This window comes from Mustela lutreola, chromosome 8 (genome assembly GCF_030435805.1).
Source record: "Mustela lutreola isolate mMusLut2 chromosome 8, mMusLut2.pri, whole genome shotgun sequence".
NCBI lineage: Eukaryota > Metazoa > Chordata > Mammalia > Carnivora > Mustelidae > Mustela > Mustela lutreola.
This window is the reverse complement of record NC_081297.1, coordinates 67,295,863-67,318,995: the sequence shown is the minus strand read 5'-3', so window position 1 is coordinate 67,318,995 and position 23,133 is coordinate 67,295,863.

Below are 23,133 nucleotides of genomic sequence, written 5' to 3'. Positions count from 1 at the left end.
TTGGTAATCCAGTCTTTTGGAAAAATTCAGCTACGCTCAGTATCATGCGTTTTGGACCCAAAATAGGAAGATGAAAGGCCATTAGTGTGAGTCTCTCTCAGCTGGGATACGACAAGAAAACTGAATCTCTGGAGGGCACCGTTTTTAATAGGAAGCTTAAAATAATTACACAAAAAGCATTGCCCAAGGGAGCTTCCTTCCACGTGGGTAGTTTTGAAACAATGTCGTTTTTGCTTAAATGCAATTCCACTTAATCTTTCTTTTCTCTACCAGTTAAATTAACCAACATTTACCCTTTCTGCTGTGAACCATCAATGTTTGGAGGTCAGTTTAAGCCAAATATTGGACAAATATTTCAAGGTAATATTTGTTCTTCTTCTCTGACATGGTAGGATATGTACGATAACATAATTTTTTATTTCTGTTTGTTTGTATGCAGAGAGAAGGAGAGTCCTGGAAAACGGCAAATCAAACTGTAATAATTTTTATAGTAAGCTCTGTCCACAGTATTCAAGACTCCATATTTGCTCTTTTTTTTTTAAGATTTTATTTGTTTATTTATTTGTCAAAGAGAGAGCGTGCGTACATGCACAAGCAGGCAGAGTGGCAGGCAGGCAGAGGCGGAGAGAGAAGCAGGTTCCCTACCTAGCAAGGACCCTGATGTGGAACTTGATCTCAGGACTCTGGGATCATGACCTGAGCCAAAGGCAGTAGCTTAACCGGCTGTGCCACCGAGGCATCCCAAGAGATTTGCTCTTGAGTGTATACATTATTTCACACCTCAGTCATGCATATATGGCTTTTAAGGGACTCATCCTGTACTCAAACGTTTCTTGGTTTGGTTTGCTATGGTCTGGTTTGACTTTCTCACACACAAACGAAGCCATGACAAATAACGCAAATTAAAAATAACGGTCCAACAGAAACACAAAATCTATGCCTTAAATCCAAAGTGGCAAAGAAAATGTAACGTCCATGTTTTTCATAACTGCTCTGTTATTTTTTGTTTGATTTTTGAGAGAGACAGAGACAGCGAGCCAGCCAGCACAAGCTGGGGTGGGAGAGGGGCAGAAGGTGAGGGAGAGAGAGAATCTTAAGCAGGCTCTACACTCAGACCCTGAGATCTCCATCTGAGCCGAAATTAAGAGTTAGATGCTTAACCAACTGAACCCCCCTGGAACACCCCCACCCCTTTTTCTTCCGTAACTCCTCTGTTCTTTTCATGAGCTTCTACCCCATTGAGTAGTGAAAGAATAACATAGCGTGGTCTAATAAACTCAGTTCTAACCAATACTTTAAGAAGTATCTTAAGAAAATTTGATGTTATCAGAACAAATACTCAGAACTTGAGATTTCCTTCTCCTCCCTGGTTCCTCTTCTAGATAAAGGCCTGGATGTATAAGAAAGGGATTTCCCTATCCTTGTGACAGTTGGGAGAAGGGGACTTGACTTTAGTCCTGGTTCTTAGTCTTCTGCCTCATCTGTTCTCCACAGTGATGTTCCCTTTTCCACCTGGCTTCTGGGCACGGGAGGGGTAAATAAAAACATTTAGAATTTTCCATATGCCCCAGAAGAAGGAGGCTTCAATCCCCTCCTCTCTTGTAAGAGCATTTCTGTGAGAAGCCTAATGTTCATGAATCCTTTGACAGGTATGTAAATTTTTGCAAAGGCTACGTAAACTTTTAGTCAGCTTTATAAACTCAAGGTCTCGGGAGCCTCTCTTTTGGAACATAAATATCAAGGGAGGTGGCACTGCTGTCTCCCTGCGATGGTGGGATTTAGCAATTCGCTCCAAGCTGGAGCTCCCTGTTTGTCACAGATATATGCGGAGCTGAAACAAAGACTCTAAACAAAGGTGCTTTTAAAGAACCAGACAAAAGTATGAAACATACCTGAATTTAAGGTGTGGGCATTCATTTGCATAAAATTAAGACCATTGTTTACTTTTGAACAGGAAAAATTGTTTAAGTTACTGAGTGTGTACAATGATCGGCTTTCTCCTCAGTGCCTCAACCTAGGGCAGAAGTATCTTATATTCGGTTACTTATCTTATCTACCCATTATTCCCTATAGGACAGTAATGGCATCGACTGATATTTAACTTAAAGCCAAAGAATAATATTCAGATAAAATAAGTGAGGTCGTTGTAATTTGGGAGATTAAAGCTTTCAGGCAGGTTATAGTCAGATGTGCATACAAACAGGTCTACAGAACCACTCTTCTTGATTTAGTTAGAGAAAATGAATCATAATGAATTTCATAAACGTAATGTATCCACATTTTCACAATTTATCTCATGTCAAAATTAGTTTTGTTTCATTAAAAAACTCTGATCCAATAATCTAACCAAGGAGAGAGAGCCCAGCTTCAAATTTGCAATGTGAAAAGCAAGGGGGAAATGATTAAATTTCTGCTTAATGATTACATTTAGGGTCTCTGAAGAGTTTGTTGGCTTAGAGAGAGCACCTCAATGCTGTTTGCACCCAGAATTTTATGAGCTGCCCTTGAACACCAAAATTGTTAGCTGGTCCATTGTATATAGCAATATTCGTTCTCCAACGAACAGCTCCCTTGCTCTCCCGAAGCTCCCGGCATCCAGGGCGAGGTGGTGATAAGTCCTTCCAGGATATGTCACATTCCCTTGCTCCCTACAAATGTGAATCAGTTTGACCTCTTCGCCCCATCCATCCAATTACCCACTTCCATCACAGATCTACTGAATTGATCATCCAAGTATAGGCGTTCTTTATAAAGTATTTTAATCCTTGTCTCAAACAAGATAAAACTTCTGTTTCCGCAAGTAACTTCTCCAATTCATCTGTTATTTCCTAATAACATCCACTAATGCTCCTAGAGGAACATTTTCTTCATTCTTTGGTAGTTTATCTCTGCACATGGGTATTATGCCAATCCAAGAATAGCTTCTCTCTTTTCCGTTCTAATTTGGGATCATTCTCATGTTTGTCACATCCAGTTTCCACTAAAAGACACCAAGTCAATGTATTTGCTCCAAGCTGACTAGGCACCGGATTCTCATTAATGAGTTTTCTCTAGTCTGAGGAACAGGCCACATTCCACGACTCCATGATTCTGTGGAAGAGGTGGCCTTCCTCCCCAAGAGAAATCCCACACGTCCCAGGTGGCATGGCTCCAGCCTCTGTCGTAAACCCCACCCTTTTCCTTTTAACCTGTTTTCTTTGTATTAAAGGTGGTTCTTGCAGGCAGCATATAGTCAGCTCTTGCTTTCTTATCCAATCTGACAACCCCTGTCTTTATTTATTTATTTTTTTTTTTTTAAAGATTTTATTTATTTATCTGACAGAGAGAAATTACAAGTACATTGAGAGGCAGGCAGAGAGAGAGAGAAGGAAGCAGGCTCCCTGCTGAGCAGAGAGCCCGATGCGGGACTCGATCCCAGGACCCTGAGATCATGACCTGAGCCGAAGGCAGCGGCTCAACCCACTGAGCCACCCAGGCGCCCTACCCCTGTCTTTAATTGGATGTTTGCACCATTTACATTTCATGTGGCTATTGATACAACTGGGTTTAAATATATCACCTTGCAGTTTGTTTTTTCTTTGTTCTATAGGCTCTTCTTTTCTCCTTTTCTGCTTTATTCTGAATTAATTGTGCATTATTTATATCATTTTGGCTACTTTGTTGATATATTAGCTGTCACTTTTTGTGGTTATTTTTAGGAGAGGGTGCTTTACAGTGTACATATATTTAATGTAATACAGTCCCTCTTCTAGCAAGCAGTATAATACCATTTCTATATACTTCCATTTCTCCCCTTCCATTATTTGTGTTATTGTTGCCACACATCTTACCCCTTCATATGTTATAAACCACACTGCTATTAATTTTGCATTGAAAGTCGCTTATCTTTGGGGCGCCTGGGTGGCTCAGTTGGTTAAGCATCCAAATCTTGATTTTGGCTCAGGTCATGATATCAGAGTCCTGAGATCCAGCCTTACATTGGGCTCCACACTCAGCCAGAAGTCTGCTTGAGGATTCTCTTTTTCCCTATCCCTCTGCTCCGCCTCCCCCTCCCCCATCTCTCTCTCCTCTCTCTCTCTCTTTCAAGAAAGTAAATCTAAAAAAATTAATTATCTTTTTTAAGACTTTATTTATTTATTTGAGAAAGAGAGGGAGTATGAGAGAGAGGGAGCAGCAGCGGAGGTAAAGACAGGGGGAGAGGGAGAGGAAAAAATAGGCTCCCACTGATCAGGGAGCCTGACTCGGGCCTCAGTACTCGGGGACACCTAACCAACTGAGCCACCCAGATGCCCCCCAAATGAATTATCTTTTAAGATATTTTAAAAATAAGAAAAAGTATTTTATATTTATCCATCTGGTTACCATTCCTGTACTCTTCATTCCTTTGGTTGATCCAACTTCCATCTTATACCCTTTTCTTCTGCCTGAAGGACGTCCTTTAACATTTCTCATTGCACAGGTGTGCTGGCATGAATTCTCTCAGTTCTTCTATGTCTCCTTCATTTTTCAAAATTGGTGGGGGTTGGAGGATCTGAAAAGCAGGTTGACGGCTTGTTTTTTCCTTTTACTGTCATTCTTATCTTCATTCTTTTGCACTTCATGTGTCTTTTATCTCCAGCTACTTTTAAGTTTTCCCTTTATCACTATTTATAAGCCATCCAATTATGATGTAGCACAGTGGGATTTTCTTAATATTTCTTATGCATGGGCTTTGTTGAGTTTCTTGTATTTGTGGGTTATAGTTTTCACTGAATTGGGGGATGTTTTTGTCTCATTTTTTTAAAAAATCATTTTTCTGCCCACTCCTTTGAAGACTCCAATTACCTAGCAGGATATTAGACCATTTGGAGCTTTTCATGGCTCAGTGACACTCTGCTCACTTTCCTTTCAATCTTCTTTCTCTGTATGTATGATTTTGAATAGTTTCCATCTATGTTGTCAAGTCACTAATCTTTTCTTCTGCAATTCTCTAACATCCTGCTAATCCCACCCAGTATGTTTGTCTTTTCAGATATTGTAGTTTTCATCTCTAGAAGCTCAGTTTGGACCTTCTTTATGCTTTTACTTACCATATGAAATCTTTCCTCCAAGCTTCTTGAACATGTGGGACACAGTAATAACAACTGCTGTATTGTCTTTGTCTGCCAGCTCCATATTAGTTCTAGGGTGGTTTCAATAAATAGATTTTTCTCCTCTTCCTGGGTTGTATTTTCCTTCTTCTTTGTATGTTGGCAAGTTTTAATTAGATGCTAAACATTGTTAATTTAATCTTTTGGGGTGTTGGATATTTTGTATTTCTATAAAAATTCTTGAACTTTTCTTGGAAACAGAATTAAAGAACTTGGCAATAGTTTGAGCATCTTGGGTTTCACTTTAAGCTCTCTTCAGTGGAGCCAGAAAGCATAATGTTAATTTTGCCCCACTACTGAAATAAAAAAACCTTCTGAGTACTCTACCTGGCACACCAGGAATTGTGAGGTTTTCCACTCTGGCTGATAAGAATGAGAACTACTCCTTGCCTTGTGTGAGGTCCAGAAATTCCATTTAATCCACACATTCAATTGCTTCCGTGACCTTGGGTTGTTCCTCAACTCTGTGCATTGGTGAATAGTCAGCTGGGTACTTAAGGGGGACCCCCTGCAGAGCTCCATAGTGCATCCTCTCTCCCTCTCTCTCTTTCTTCCTTTCTCTCTGTTGTTATTTCTTCTTTAGTACTCTGCACCATGAACTCCAGTAGCATAGTGCTAAACTCCCAGCAATGTCTCCTCAACTTAGGGAGACCACCTGGCTCTACCTTGTGTCGCAGACCAGAAACTCTCTCCAGGTAGTAATATGGGACAATCACAGGGCTCACATCATTCATTTCCTACGTCTCAGGGATCCCTGTCCTTTATTGTCTGATGTCCAATGTCTTAAAAACTGTTGTTTCACATATTTTGTTTGGTTGTTCGTTGTTTCAGGTGGGAGGGTAAATCCGTCCCTGTTGCTCTATCTTGGCTAGTAGTAGAAGTCTTGATGTCCTTACTAATAAATAGTTCTCCACGTCTGTCCTCAGAAGCAGCACAATATGTGATATCATCACTCTACTTACAGATGGTAGCTAACAACATTGCAAATTGGTTTGCAATAAATGTTTACTCTTTTTATATGTTGTAAAAAGACAAAAGCCTTTCCTAAAGTACAACCTTTTCTTTGAAGTGAGATAGGCACATCCTTCTCAGGCCCTCCAAATTATAAATGTAAAATAGGTTGAAAATGGGTGCGGGTGGCTCAGTGGGTTAAAGCCTCTGCCTTCAGCTTGGGTCTCAGGGTCCCAGAGCAGGAACCTCAGCAGGAAGCCTGCTTCCCCCTCTCTTTCTGCCTGCCTCTCTGCCTACTTGTGACCTCTCTCTCTCTCTGTCAAATAAATAAAAAATCTTTTTAAAAAATAGGTTGAAAATGTGACATTTTGAGGATTGTTTTTTATCTCAGATGTCTAATTTGTTCCCAAGGCTCTACAGGAAAATGAAAGTTGCCCTTGAACTACATTCTTATTCTGAAGGACTGTGGAAGGGCAAAAATTTCAGAGTCTATGTCAAGGGAAAATTCTTAGTATCTTTCATTGCCCTGAGTATTAAAAGTATTCAGAGAACTTTGGTTAATGTGGATTAGTAGATGAAAAGAGATATGATCAACCAGACTACACAAGTTTTTAGGCAATGTAATGAAACTCCTATTTCAACTTGACCTCTAGAGTAAGTGTAAGTAGAAGTATTTAAAAAACAAAAACTAAAAGAACACACCTTCCATCCAGCCTCTTCAAGTAGGGAGGAGAATGGCCTTGTGGGAAAACTGATCAGGCCATAACAAGTTAGAATTTTAAAGTTTCATTCAGTTTAACTGAGTTAACTCAGTTTCCAAGGAGCTTAAGAAGCAGCTAGGCACAAGTGTGTAGCTCAGTAAATGGCTTCATTTCTTGCCCCAGGTGAATCTCAAGTGCACAAATTGAGATTTGAGGTGCAGTGAGAAACATGTACTAAAGCAGTCATGCACAATAATGTGCATTTGTCCAGACAAGAATGCCGTGCAGACTATCACACATGCAAAAAATGTTTTTCTTCTTATAAATGGCAATGACTTTATAACATCTATAAATTCATATTTTCCCTAGGAGTATATGTATTTGGTGAAGGGGGAAGAGTGACTGAGGCAGAGAGAGAGAGAGAGAGATTGATTTTGACCCTTGCACACTCTGCTGGATCCTTAACAAAAGGAAGACACCAAATGAATTAGGTCACTATGTTGTAAGCAATGGAAAACACAACTCTAACTGGCTTAAACAATAAAGACAATCTGTTGTCTCACATAACTGAACAGTCCAAAGAAATTCAGACTTGGCTTCATCAAGAACCTAACGCTCCTCCTTTCCTTTTTCTCTCTGTCTTCCTCTGCCTCTCTGTCTCTCTCTCTTTCCCCCTTCTTTCTCCCTCCCTCCCCCTCACTGCCTGTGTGTAGGTACCTGCTGTTGACAGCATCCCGAAGCAGGCTCTGCCCCCCTGTCCCTCCCCATACATTTCTGGTCAGGGAGGGAGATCATGGGGGTTAGAAGCCACTTCAGAAATCTCTGGAAGAAGAAGCCAGCTTCATCAGAAGCCCCAGCAAATGTCTCCTCTTGTCTTGTGATTGGCTTTATTGGGCTCTATCCTGAACCAATCACCAGAGCCAGGGGTACAGAATATGTGCTTGTTGGCTTTAGTTCAACCCTCAAACTGAGGAAGGGAAAACCACACCCAGGCTTCATGACTGAGGATAAGGAAAGAATGACACCCTCAATAGAAAATCAAGGTAGCGTTGGTGGGAAAGAAGGATAGACAGATGGGGAGGACAACCAACCGATGTCCCTTAGAGAGGCATACTTGCCCAGAAGGCTTTACGGGAGATTCTACATGACCTACCAGTGCCCACCCTGGACTGACCCTGGACTTTCTCATGCTATTTGGCCTGAACAACTCAGCCTAGGGAAGCAGTCTTTGGGGAAACAAGAGATATTTGCAGGGTGAGAGTTCCATGGGGACAGAATGAGGTTGTTGCAAAGTAGGTGGTAGCAGAAGATCCAGAAAACAAAGAAGTGAAAATGGAGGTGCCTCAGAAGAGGGCAGAAGACCCAAGGGAGGGAGACAGGTCAGGAAATGCAGCACTTCCGGTTAGCCTTTCACTGTTGGGACCTTCTCCCTGGAGTCTCAAGGAAATTATGCTTCATTTGACAATTTTAAACTCTCTTTTAAAATTCTGCTTAATTTCCTCCAACCTTCTTAGAAAGTTTAATGCAGGAAGTGTGCGTGACTGAGACCTGGAAGAGCAGTATGAGAAACAGGTGTGCTTTCCTGGGCAGGGCACTCTTTGTGTTTCGCCTGTCTTCACAAAGGACAACCCAGCAAGGTAGGTTGTATTTTTAGCATCATCAACCCATTTTACAAATGAGGACAGTGAAGTACAAAGACATGAAGCAGTATGTCCATTCCCAGAATGCATACCCTTGGGGTATTGCTGCTGAGGCCATGTGGCTTGGACCCACCTGCATCCTCCCTGATGAAGGTCAGGAGTCCATAAATTGTGTGACTGGCATATACGGCCAGAACCAACACGGATGGACCTTGAGCCCACACAACCCGTAGAGAAAATGCCTCCTCCAATCGTGGTCCCTGGCTGCCTCCCTTGCCTCATGCTGGTACTGGCCTCAAGCACAGCAAAGGGAAGAGGAGCCAGTGGGGACCAGAGAGTGTGTTGCCAACACGTGCCCCTGGCGACCACTGAGTAAACACGGGAAAGAGGATCTGATACAACTTCCCTTTTTCCACATATACCAAAGGAAGAGATTATTTAAAAGGGAAGAAAAAACAGACACCGAGACTACTCCTAAATAAGCAGGGACTGCTTCCTATTAGAAAGGTCAAAACCCACATTCTGCAGGAGAGGACATGGGACTTGAATCAGACTATGATTATAGGCAACTCTTAAAATCTCTACTTCATGGATGCTCAGATCACTGGAGCAGCCCCTCAAATGCTCTTTCTAATTGGATGGGGTTTGAATTATAAATATCCCTATTACATTCTGCCAGCACAACAGTCCTTCTGCCAATCTCAAAGGGGGAAAATTACCAATAATTTCATTTACAAATTACAGCAAACCCTGTCCTAGACACGAGATTTCTAAATTTCAAATACAAAGATGGACAGGAAGAGTCTGCAGAGAGGCATTATGTGCTGTTTATAAACTGTTCTTCCTCATGGTCTTTTTTCGTGAGCTTCACAGTGCTTCCCAGTTGAATCAGGGACCTAACTGGACCTCACCAGAGGGGATTTGCGCTACAATCCATACATAAGCATCTGGAAGAAGATCTGAAGAATAAATTCAGCCTTTGAAAGAACATGGTGAGAAGAAGAAATCCAATATCACAGCCAATGAGGGACATTCGTTTCTTACACAATGCCAAAGTCGTTTTCAGAGTGTTGATTTCCTGTTGCACTTCAAGCAGGTTACTCTGAGGGAACAAAAACAAGCATCGAAATACAGTCCTGGCACGTGAAGCCATAAGAGTGACACAGGAGACAAGGAAGACATTGACTCACATATTTGAATCACCGGTCAGTCAGACAGCTTTTAAAGTCCTCCAAGCTGACTGCAAACCTCCATGACACATTTAGGAGTATAAAAATCTCAAATCTCTTTTTATTTTGCTGTTGCTTCACAAAGTGAAAACCTGCGGTGGGTAGCAGTGGTCAAGGGAGAAAGCTCTGGATTCAGAAACCTGGCTCCATTTCTCACTGGCTGTGTGACCTTGGTTGAGCTCCTTACCTCCTTGAGCCTCAACTTCTTCCTCTCTAAAATGGGGATAAGAATAGCACCCATCTCATGGGATGTTAATGGATTAAATAAGGTAATATTTATAAAGTGCTTAATATAGTGTCTGAATATGGTCAGTGCTCAATTAAATGTTAGCTTTTAAAATTACAGTCGACCAGGGCACCTGGGGTTGAGCGTCTGCCTTTGGCTCAGGTCATGATCCTGGAGTCCCAGAATCAAGTCCTACCACAGGCTCCCTGCTCAGCAGGGAGTCTGCTTCTCTCTCTGCCCTTCACCCTTCTTGGGCTCTGTCTTGCTCACTCTCAAATAAACAAAATATTTTTTTAAAATATAATTATAGTTGACCCTTGAACACCACCAATTTGAACTCTGTTGATTTTTTTTCATACTCACACACAGATTTTTTTAATAAATATAGTATGTATTTTCCCTTCCTTTTGATTGTCTTAATACATTTTCTTTTCTCTAGCTTACTTATGGCAAAAATAATACAATATGTATTCAGTTCACCAATGTGCATACATACAAAGTATCTGTCAGCTGACTGTTTATGTTATGGGTAAGGCTTCCAGTCAACAGTAGGCAATTAGTTGGGTTTGGAGGTAGACAAAAGTTATAGGCAGATTTTCGACTGAGTGGGGGATTGGCACCCCAAGCCTTGCATTGCTCAAGGTCCAAATGTTGTATTATTTTATTGTTGTTAGAAATAAAAGTAAAAATTGTTGAACATTCTTAGTTTTTAAAACTTGGGAAACACAGTAAATATGAGTGCTACAGGACCAGCTTCATTGCTGGGTGAGCCCCTTGCGGGCATTTGGTAACCATGCCCAAGACAATTCTGTCTCACACGGAAATAAAATCACCCAGACCCTTTGCAGGTCTTAGATCCTTTGCCTTTAGTCCCCTGTATGCTGTATGCTCACCAGTATGCATAAATTATCTGAAGTTTTCCTACCCCACTTTATTAGTGATTTATTTATTCGGGCTGCCTTGCTATGTCACACATTACGAAGAGGGCTTTTATAGACCATCAGCTAATTTTCTGGATATGTTCTAGTGGCAGGAGGCTGCTACTAATTTTACCAATGTCCTCAGTTTCTCAAATTATTTACTATAACACTGACTAGAGCAAAACGCTGGAAATAACCTAAATGTTATGTTTAAATAAACTGCGGCACATACAGTATCACATAGCTACAGAACAAATGAGGACATCCTATGTACCCATGATGCACTATGACCAAGATGCAGTTCTAAGTGCAAAAACAAGATGCTAACAATGTGTGTACGTGGCCATTTGTACATGGTCAAGAAAGGCAAGGAAAATACACACACACACACACAAAACTGGGCTACTGGTGCACAGTGTTTGAGGGTGACACTTTCCACCTCCGATCCTTTTGACTTTTGAATGTTGCACCATGGCCCAGTATGACTTATTTTAAGAACAAATAATATTAAAATAAATAAAAGCAAATATATTATTTTGGTATTTAAAAATTAAGTAGGAAAAAAAGATTAACTAGATAGTTCCCAGAGAAGGGATTATATCACAGGTAGTGACAAATGGGCTCAGACACATGGTCCAGAATGTTGTCACAAACCAACATGCTGAGGTAAATGTCCTAATCAAAAAAGTTAGGTCAAGTCTATTCTAACAAAAGCACAAAATAAGTGCCTTAGAAGCAAGCTAGCCAGAGGAAGGAGCTGAGGAAAAGCTTACCTTCAGAGGCTTTTCTCTCCTCTCCTCCTAGTTTTCCAACTTAAGAGCAGAGGAACAGTCATTGAGTGACTGACAAAGATGGGGGCTCTCCAGGAGTATTTGGTGGCTTCTCTGACTGGAAGGCTGGATTCACATGGTCAGAAAGTGTGTGGGGAGATTCCAGTCTCTCCAGGTTGAATAAAGCTTTCTCTTCTGTTGAACTTCTAGGAGACTTCAATGTGTGAATGGCTACTTTGAGCCTCCCAGAAGAGGGTAGACGTTTCCCAAACACTTGACCACCAAAAGCAGAGCCTCTTGTTTGACAAGCTCCTCAGAAGGCTCTATGGAACCCTGGTCCACTCAGAGTCCTGCTACCAAAGGCAGACAGAGAGGAAGCACCTGAGCTTACATACACAAACCAGCTCCTGGTACCAAAGATCCCCACTTCTTCCCCGTGGGCCTCAACTTTACCATCTGTAAAATGGGGTACAGAGAGAAATTCACAGCTCTATCTACCTTCCTTATTCCTCAAAAGACTTCAATATTTAACTTATATTCAAAAGGTGACATTTTTCCCATTCTGTCTTGTGTTACATTTGCTTGTATCCTTGTTTTGGTCAATTCCAGAGGCCTATAAACAACTTGAATGCAGAGGTTTTGCCTTGGTTTGCAAAGCACTCAAGTACTTTTAATGGGTGAAATGTTCTAACTGTGCAACATAGACAAGAAACATAAAAGGACTCAGAGAGAAAGAAGACAGTGGAGTCTGGTGGTGTTCCGGCAGCAGAAACAGGTAAACGCAGTGAGCCGAGAGGGGCGATGGGGTGGGTGGGGACAGGTCCGGAAGGAGGTACACATCTAAGTGAATGACAGAAGCACTGAGCATGATATCTATAGTGACAGAAATACCAGTTTGGGATATTGTTATTTTTTTTTTACAAAAATCTTGAATCTTAACAATTTTCACACTGACATACCCAGAGAGTCAGAGGCAAATTTTTTTCTGAATTCTGACTATAATCCTCTCTTGGCGAAAACACATCTAAAATACAGTCACTCTGGAAAACAGTATGGAGGTTCCTTAAATAGTTGAAAATAGAGCTACCCTACGATGCAGGAATTACACTACTAGGTGTTTATGCTGAAGATACAAATGGAGTGATCTGAAGGGGCACCTGCATCCCGATGTTTATAGCAGCAATGTCCACAAAGGCCAAACTATGGAAAGAGCCCAGATGTCCATCAACAGATGAATGGATAAAGAAGATGTGGTGTGTGTGTGTATACACACACACACACACACACACACACACACACACAGGAATATTACTCAGCCATCAAAAATGAAATCTTGCCATTTGCAAGGACACGGATGGAACTAGTAGGTATAATGCTAAGTGAAATAAGTCAATCAGAGAAAGACAATTGACATATGATCTCACTCATATGTGGAATATAAGAAACAAAACAGAGGAGCATAGGGCAAGGGGGAAAAATAAAACAAGACGAAATCAGAGAGGGAGACAAACTGTCAGAGACTCTTAATCATAGGAGACGAACTGAGGGTTGCTGGAGGGGAGGGGGTGATAGGGTGATTGGGTGATGGATATTAAAGAGGGCACGTGATATAATAAGCACTGAGTGTTATATAAGATTGATGAATCACTGACCTCAGCCTCTGAAACTCACAATATACTATATGTTAATTGAATTTATATTTTAAAAATAACTGAAAAATATTTTATTAATGTTCTGATAATTAATGTAATTCTCATTTCTTGTATTTCTAGGGATGGTGAGAATATTTTCTTCAGTTTATTGGTTATCTCTATTTCTCCCAAGACAAGTTTGCACACCAGCTTGACTTCATACCCCCTTAGTGCGGTTATCTGGCAACAGGGGTAGAGCTGGGGGTAGAGACATAGACTAGTCTATGGTGGTTCTTAAAGTGTGTCCCCTCCCCATGTGAATAAGAACTTTTCTTGAATGGCTTCTCCTGAGCTGTGACTAAAGATTCCTAACCTCACTCACTTGAAAATGTCCTGAAGATTCCTATCAGCAAACACCAACACACAGGGAAGAAAAAAAAAAAAAAAAACCCACCCAGAGTGGGGTTTATCTCTGCTGCAACCTCATCTCCCCACATCAGGGCTCTGAGCCACCACCATACCCCAATTTCCTACCCACTGCACCGGCTGTCTTTGTCCCTGTCTGAGGATCCCCACCTGGACATGTCTTCCTGGCACTGCCACCTACCAACTTTTCTCTCTAGCGACATAACTGCCCTGCTTGCCTCAGTTCCTTCTTCATAAGTTAACAGTGGCTGTAGGTTAATGGGCTTGACCTGCTAAAAGACCTCTTTACATCTGGACACAACAGCAATAGCTTAACCCAAAGGAATAATTTTAATGGTAATAATAATCACCATTTAATAAGTGGTTAGCATATGCTAAGTACTTTAAAGACATTATCTAAATTACATTAAGCCCTGGAGCTAAGTTATAATTACCTCAATTTTATACAGGAAGAAAATGAAGAGTAGAGAGCCAAGTTATTCTCCCAAGGTCACATAGCTGGTGGTGCTGAGAGCCATCTGTGCTCTAAATTGTGCCACCCCAAGCCATTTTAGTCCCTGCAGGAGGTGAGAGAGGGAGGGGGCAGGGCCTGCAGCCTCCTACAGCCCCAAAGAACAAAACACTTGGAAACAGAAGACCCCTATTCTAATCTTTGTGTCTGTCTACCTTTCTTTCAAGGCTACATACAACTTTTCTGGCCTTGGTTTCCTTGGCTGAAAATTAGGACAGTGAGACCTGTTTACCTTAAAAGACTGGAGATCCGCCAGTGAGGGAAAGGGGGCAAAGCTATTTGTTAGTTCTCAAATTCTGCACAGATTAAAGGCATGTTTCTTTAGGAAGCAAAGCACTCTGGCTACATGTAGGACAAGCCCCGGTGAGCCCTTTAATTTACCAAGTTTCTGAGCTCAAGATGCTGAGTTTCAATGGGAAGCATCTGTGATCCGACTTCCAGTTGCCTGTGTTTGTTTGCCATGTTACATTCATAAACACGACAGTTGACATTACATCTCTCCTAGTAGTGATGATAACTCAGTGTATGTGCTTTTCCCAAACTGCATTCATATTACAAATAAATCAAAGGTAGCACATTAAAGCATTTCTTACCTCTTTTACTTCCGCCCATATGGACCAAAAACTGACACTCTTACCTTGAGATGACTTTAGAAATTGAAGAATAAGAAGAAAATAAGAATAAGTCTACAAGTGCAAATTAGTTGAGATTTTGATTACAAATAGACCAAGCTCCCTCAAAGAAAACACTGGACTCTCACTTGAACACTGGCCTCATGGTCTCCCTTTGAGAACAGCCACATAAAGTGAGGCTGCTTCAGGACCAACCTCTGAGAAGGACTTCAGGTAAATATTTTGGACTGTCACTTACTTTAATGTGACCTCTTGGCCACAGAGAATTGGACAAAAAGGCTAACAGTAGGCTGGACAGTGGCCTATGGTACAATAGCAAGGGTTCTGACTTCTTGGGTCAATTCAATTTCCTCTCTCCAAAAGTGTGAATATGGCTCCCCAGTGAGAGAGCTAGTAGTTGATACTGGAAGGAAAACTAAAGAATCACAGAGGAATAATGCAGAAAATGAGCATATGAGGAAGCAGCAGTCCTACGTCTAGAGAGGGCTCTGAGGGACCAGCTGAGCAGAGTGCCCCCCACACCTGTGCTGGACATGTGTTGTGAATGAGGAAAAAGATGTATGTGCTCCACCTCAGAGATGTTGAAGTTGTTTTTACAACTGACTGATACAGTCCCTTTCTTTCCTTTTAGTCTCAAATTAGGAATTGCCTTAAAGTTTTCTCCTTTTTTTGTGCTCTTATTTTTTCCTCTACATTTAATCTCAAGTATAATCCTCCTTTCATGTAGTTTTAATACGACTTTTAGAGGAATGCGTCCCTAAGGAAACCGTATGTCCAGATGCCTAAAGCTTCACTTGACTTCCCAGCTGTCACCTCAAACTCCATTCAGTTCTGTTCAAAGACTATGCACCTGGCTTTGTGCTGGTTGCTGAAGATGTTGAGGTTAATAAGACAAATAGGTTAAATAGGTTACCTTAATTTAAACTCAATAACTTACAACAACAACAACTCACAACACTTCCTACACAGAGACATGTTTACCTGAATACCTGACTGCTACCATGGAAAGTTCTTTCTCCTCTTCCCACTTGGGGGGATGGGAGGTAGCATTGGCTCTCCTCTCAACCTCCTTCCCTGAATCAAAATAGACACAAGTTCCTTTGTTCTTTCCAAGGAAATGCTACTCAAAGAGCCCCTCTACTCTTAATTCCTTGGGCGTAGCTTGAGTCCCTCTTCCTTACCCCACAGTTCTCTGGCTTCTCTGCCTCTCTCATCCACTTACCCAGGTCAGATACATCTAGACTTCTAAAACACCTCTGCCTTAATATCACCCATTCAAGAATGTTAAATAACTTTCCTGACATTCCAAACCTCATTAAATCTTACTCCTTCATTGTAGTTTTCATCATTTACCCCAAATCTATGTTTCTAATTCTCTAAATAACAATAGTAATTTAGCTAAATTTATTGAGTCCTTAGTATGCAGCTGGCACTAAGTTCAACTCTTTTGTTTACTCTTTCATTAAATCCTGACTAAAACTGCATGAAACAGAAGGATTACCAACCAAATTTACAGGCAAGGAAACTAAGACCTGAAGACGTGAAACAGGCTCAAGATCAAATAGTAAGTGGTTTTAAACTTGGGTCCTAAATCCTTCTGTAACATGGCAGCAGGGATCATACCTCATACCTGCTTGTAAATCCACAGCTTTGAGGAAAGTGCCAAGCAAACATTAATTGTGTTTGTAGTAGTTATTGATTGAATAAAATACTGTTTCTAAACTATTCTGGTAAAGGAGTAAGGTATTCTTAGGAGTCTGAGACACCTCTACAAGGAACACTGTTTCAGAGGAATATATGTTGATTTTTTTTTCCTAAAAGGGGCAAGATCCACCAGAGATCAGAAGGAGGGACAGGCTGGGCCAGTAGCCTGGAAGTTTAAAAACAAACAAACAAAAAACCATAATTATAAAGGAGCTGAAGAGTTAGTTTGTCCTCTCAACTTTTTTTTTAAATTTTACATTAAGAGATTTTACATGTCAGATACTGCCTTGAAAAATTGTGTTAAGGGGAGCTGAGGATTGGATGAGGATTGGGGGGTGGGGGAAAGGTGGTGCCAAGACAGTGAAATGTGGTCCGGCCAGTACTGTTGAGCAACATCAAGGGACTCTTAAAACCTGAAGTGTGATTCTGAAGTTTATGCACAGTCCAACATTTACCCTAATCCACACTGCCTACCTAATGAAATAGCTTCCTAAAAATTCCAATTAAGGGCTGCTGTGTGGGGAACCAAAGGATTGCCTACCCAAAAGATGAGACATTTTGAGGTCCACTGAGACAAAAAGGGAGGACAGTAAAGAAGGAGTGAAGAATTCTCCTAAAATACCTCTTGAACCATTCAAATACAGAATGAGACTGAAATGAGGTTGGTGGCTAAGAAGTGTTACCAAGTGCAATAATTGCTCAGTTACAGAATTGCTCAGTTTTCTGGATATGATGGAATGAGCAAACACTGAACACAGTTTACCTGTTGATCTTTTGGGTAATCACTAGAAACCTCAACTAACCTGGAACATGTAAAATATGAAATTGCCAACTAATACTGATTCCTGTTTGACAGATGCTGAAAAGAATAGTAAGTGTGGTGAAAAAGAAAACAGTTAAATCCAGAGACAGGATCATAGAGCCCTGGTTATGTCTGCAGTTTTCCCTGATGACCTCATGCCTGGTACTCAAAGACTTTGATTTCTACATAGGTAAAACGAGAAGGTTGGCAGCCTCCAACATCTCTTCCAAATCAAACAGTATATTATTTGACACATACGGCATACCATAAATGACAGGTCATATATGACAGACCTCTGACTAACATCATACTTAATGCGGAAAGGCTGAAAGCTTTTCCTCTAAGATCAGAAACAAGACAAGGACGTCCACTGTTGCCACTTACATTCAGCATAATACTGAAAGTCCTAACCACAACAATCACACAACAAAAAGAAATCAAAGGCAACCAAATTGGTAAGAAATAAAACCATCATTAATTATAGATGATATGATACTATATATAGAAAACCCTAAAGACTACACCAAAAAACTATTATAACTAATAGCCATATAACTATTATAACTATTATAATATAATAGTTTATTATGATAAATTATTATAACTGAATTATGAATTCAGTTATGTTGTAGTACACAAAATATACAGAAATCTGTTGTTTTTCTATACATTAATAATGAAGTAGCAGAAAGAGAAATTAAGAAAACAATTCCATGTACAACTGCACCAAAAAGAATAAAAAACCTAGGAATAAACTGAACCAAGGAGGTGAAAGACCTGTACTCGGAAAACTATAGAACTCTAATGAAAGAAATTGAAAGCAATACAAACAAATGGAAAGATCCAGCATGCTCATGGATTAGAAGGTTTAATATTACTAAAATGTCCATACTACCCAAAACAATCTACAGATTCAATGAAATTTCTATCAAAATACCAATAGAATTTTTCACAGAACCAGGATAAACAATCCTAAAATTTGTATGAAACCATCAAAGACCCCAAATAGGCAAACCAATCTTGAAAAGGAAGAACAAACTAGAAGTGTCATAATCCTAGATTTCAAAAAATAAAATAGTAATCAAAACAGTACGGTACTAAAACAAAAATAGACACATAGATCAATGGAGCAGGATAGAGACCCCAGAAATAAACCCATGTTCATATGGTCAATTGACTTATGACAAAGGAGGAAAAACTATAAAATAGGGATAGTCTCTTCAATAAAGGTGCTGGGGAAACTGGACAGCTACATGCAAAAGAATGAAAGTAGACCACTTTCTCATACCATATACACAAATAAACTTGGATTAAAGACCTAAATGTGAGACTTGAAACCATAAAACTTTTAAAAGAAAACAGGCAATATTGGAAATCAGCCTTAGTAACATTTTTCTTAATATTTCTCCTCAGACGAGAAAAACAAAAGCAAAAATAACTATTGGGAATTATAACAAAATAAAAATCCTTTGCACAGCAAAGGAAACCAACAAAATAAAAGGCAATGGGAGGAGATATTTGCAAATGATGTATCTAAATAAGGATTAATATCCAAAATACATAAAGAACTTTTCAATTCAATACCAAAAAACAAATAATCCAATTTAAAAATGGGGCGAGGACCTGAATAGACATTATTCCAAAAAAGACAGATGGCCAACAGACACATAAAAAGATGCTCAACCTCACTAACCATCAGGGAAATACAAATCAAAACTACAATGAGGAAGCGCCTGGGTGGCTCAGTGGGTTAAAGCCTCTGCCTTCGGCTCAGGTCATGATCCCAGGGTCCTGGGATCGAGCCCCAGCAGGGAGCCTGCTTCCTCCTTTCTCTCTCTGCCTGCCTCTCTGCCTACTTGTGATCTCTGTCTGTCAAATAAACAAATAAAATCTTAAAAAAAAACTACAATGAGATACCACCTTAAGTCATTCAGAATGACTAGTATCAAAAATACAACTTTGGGCAAGGATGTGGAGAAAGGGGAACTCTTACGCACTTTTGGTTGGAATGTAAATTGGTGCAACCATTGTGAAAAAGAATATTAAGTTTCCTCAAAAAATTAAAAGTAGAAATACCATAGGATCTAGTAATTCCACTACTGAGTATTTACCCAAAGAAAATGAAAGCACATCCAAAAACATATATGCACCCCTATGTTTATTGCAGCATTATTTATGATAGCAAACTAGAAGAAACTAGAATGAAAGAAAACTAGAATAGAAGTAAATTAGATGTCTATCCATAGATAATGGATAAAGATGTGATAGATATAGATGATCTAGACATACACATAGCTATAGATACAGTGGAATATTACTCGGCCATAAAAAGAATGAGATTTTTCCATTTGTGACAACATGGATGGACCTGGAGGGTATTACGCTAAGTGAAATAAGTCAAAGAAAGAAAGACAAATACCACATGATTTTACTTGTATGTGGAATATAAAAAAATAAAGTCAATGAACAACAACAACAAAAAAATAGAAATAGAATCATAAATACAGAGAAAAAACTGGGTTGCAAGGGGGGAGGGGATTAAGAGGCACCATCTTCTAGTTATAAGACAAATAAGTCATGGGAATAGAGAGTACAGCATGGGGATGGGGAATACAGTCAATAATATTGTACTAGTGTCACATGACAGATGGTAACTATACTTATTGTAGTTTGCATAACTTACTGCATAGAAATGTCAGATCACTATGTTGTATGTCCAAAACTAATATACCATTGAGCATCAACTATACTTCCAATAAAAAAGTATATTATTTGAAGATGCTTTAAACCATGTTTTAAAAATCAAAGGAAGTAGAATTAAGAATTAAAATAGGTATAGAACATTTTGATTTCTCCTTTTCATTTTCTAAATCATTTAATAACATTTGAGGAAGAATTTTAAAACCTTTCATCAATTATGGGAAAGGTGACAGAAAAATAATTTTCCTTGGAAATATGTTGGAAAGAAGAGAGTCGAGTGAAGGGGAATGGGAAGGTATAGGTTGCTGCTATAAACATTCGGGTGCACGTGCCCCTTTGGATCACTACGTTTGTATCTTTAGGGTAAATACCCAGTAGTGCAATTGCTGGGTCATAGGGCAGTTCTATTTTCAACATTTTGAGGAACCTCCATGCTGTTTTCCAGAGTGGCTGCACCAGCTTGCATTCCCACCAACAGTGTAGGAGGGTTCCCCTTTCTCCGCATCCTCGCCAGCATCTGTCATTTCCTGACTTGTTGATTTTAGCCATTCTGACTGGTGTGAGGTGATATCTCATTGTGGTTTTGATTTGTATTTCCCTGATGCCCAGTGATATGGAGCACTTTTTCATGTGTCTGTTGGCCATCTGGATGTCTTCTTTGCAGAAATGTCTGTTCATGTCCTCTGCCCATTTCTTGATTGTATTATTTGTTCTTTGGGTGTTGAGTTTGCTAAGTTCTTTATAGATTTTGGACACTAGTCCTTTATCTGATATGTCGTTTGCAAATATCTTCTCCCATTCTGTCAGTTGTCTTTTGATTTTATTAACTGTTTCCTTTGCTGTGCAAAAGCTTTTGATCTTGATGAAATCCCAATAGTTCATTTTTGCCCTTGCTTCCCTTGCCTTGATGAAATCCCAGTAGTTCATTTTTGCCCTTGCTTCCCTTGCCTTTGGCGTTGTTCCTAGGAAGATGTTGCTGCGGCTGAGGTCGAAGAGGTTGCTGCCTGTGTTCTCCTCAAGGATTTTGATGGATTCCTTTCTCACATTGAGGTCCTTCATCCATTTTGAGTCTATTTTTGTGTGTGGTGTAAGGAAATGGTCCAATTTCATTTTTCTGCATGTGGCTGTCCAATTTTCCCAGCACCATTTATTGAAAAGGCTGTCTTTTTTCCATTGGACATTCTTTCCTGCTTTGTCGAAGATTAGTTGACTGTAGAGTTGAGGGTCTATTTCTGGGCTCTCTATTCTGTTCCATTGATCTATGTGTCTGTTTTTGTGCCAGTACCATGCTGTCTTGATGATGACAGCTTTGTAATAGAGCTTGAAGTCCGGAATTGTGATGCCACCAACGTTGGCTTTCTTTTTCAATATCCCTTTGGCTTTTCGAGGTCTTTTCTGGTTCCATATAAATTTTAGAATTATTTATTCCATTTCTTTGAAAAAGATGGATGGTACTTTAATAGGAATTGCATTAAATGTGTAGATTGCTTTAGGTAGCATAGACATTTTCACAATATTTATTCTTCCAATCCTATGATTGTGATTTTTTAACAAGAGTTCATTACTTTAAAAAAAGACTGAAATATTTACTGGTCACATGATGTGATGTCTAGAATTTGCTTCAGAATAATCCATTGAGGAAAGGAGAAAATGGTGAGGGGAAGATGTAGAGGAAACTAGACAAACCATGAGCTGGCAATTGTTAAAGCTGGTATGTGGGTGTCAGGGGAAAGGGGTACTGTTTTAGTGTTTGGTTAAAATTTTCCCTGATAAAAAGTTTACATAAAACATGCGACATTCAGAAGATATGAACAGACTCTTCTCCAAAGAAGACATACAAATGGCTATCAGAAAAAATGTTCATCATCACTAGCCATCAGGGAGATTCAAATTAAAACCACATTGAGATACCACCTTACACCAGTTAGAATGGCCAAAATTAGCAAGAGAGGAAACAACATGTGTTGGAGAGGATGTAGAGAAGGGGGAACCCTCTTACCCTGTTGGTGGGAATGCAAGTTGGTGCAGCCTCTTTGGAAAACAGTGTGGAGATTCCTCAAGAAATTAAAAATAGAGCTTCCCTATGACCCTGCAATTGCACTACTGGGTATTTACCCCAAAGATACAGATGTAGTAAAAAGAAGGGCCCAATATTTATAGCGGCGATGGCCACGGTCGCCAAACTGTGGAAAGAACCAAGATGCCCTTCAACGGATGAATGGATAAGGAAGATGTGGTCCATATACACTATGGAGTATTATGCCTCCATCAGAAAGGATGAATACCCAACCTTTGTAACAACATGGATGGGAGAGATTATGCTGAGTGAAATAAGTCAAGTAGAGAGAGTCAATTATCATATGGTTTCACTTATTTGTGGAGCATAACAAATAACATGGAGGACATGGGGAGATGGAGAGGAGAAGGGAGTTGAGGGAAACTGGAAGGGGAGGTGAACCATGAGAGACTATGGACTCTAAAAAACAATCTGAGGGTTTTGAAGTGGTGGGGTGGGGGGTGGGAGATTGGGGGAGCCAGGTGGTGGGTATTAAGGAGAGCACATATTGCATGGAGCACTGGGTGTGGTGCAAAAAACAATGAATTCTGGGGGCGTCTGGGTGGCTCAGTGGGTTAAGCTGCTGCCTTTGGCTTAGGTCATGATCTCGGGGTCCTGGAATCGAGCCCTGCATCAGACTCTCTGCTCAGCAGGGAGCCTGCTTCCCCTTCTCTCTCTACCTGCCTCTCTGCCTACTTGTGATCTCTCTCTCTCTGTAAAATAAATAAATAAAATCTTTTTAAAAAAACAACAATGAATTCAGTTATGCTGAAAAGAAAAAATAAATAAATAAAATGAAATAAAATAATTCAAAAAAAGAAAATATCCAATGCTTCTTGAGATAATGCAGTAGCCAGCCTCCAACTGGGCTCTCGATGATTGCCACCTCCTGGTATCTACACATGTAGACCACGCCCACCTGTTCCCAGGGTTAGTCTTCATGACCACTACGATATGGCAAAAGTGAAGATATGTCACTTCTAACATTGGGTTAGGAAAAAACTATCGCTTCTGTCTTCAGAGTACCTTCTCTGTTGGATCTCTGGCTCTGGGAAAAGCAAGCTGCCATGCTGTGCTGAGAATCAGTTAGGGGCTAAGAAAAAAA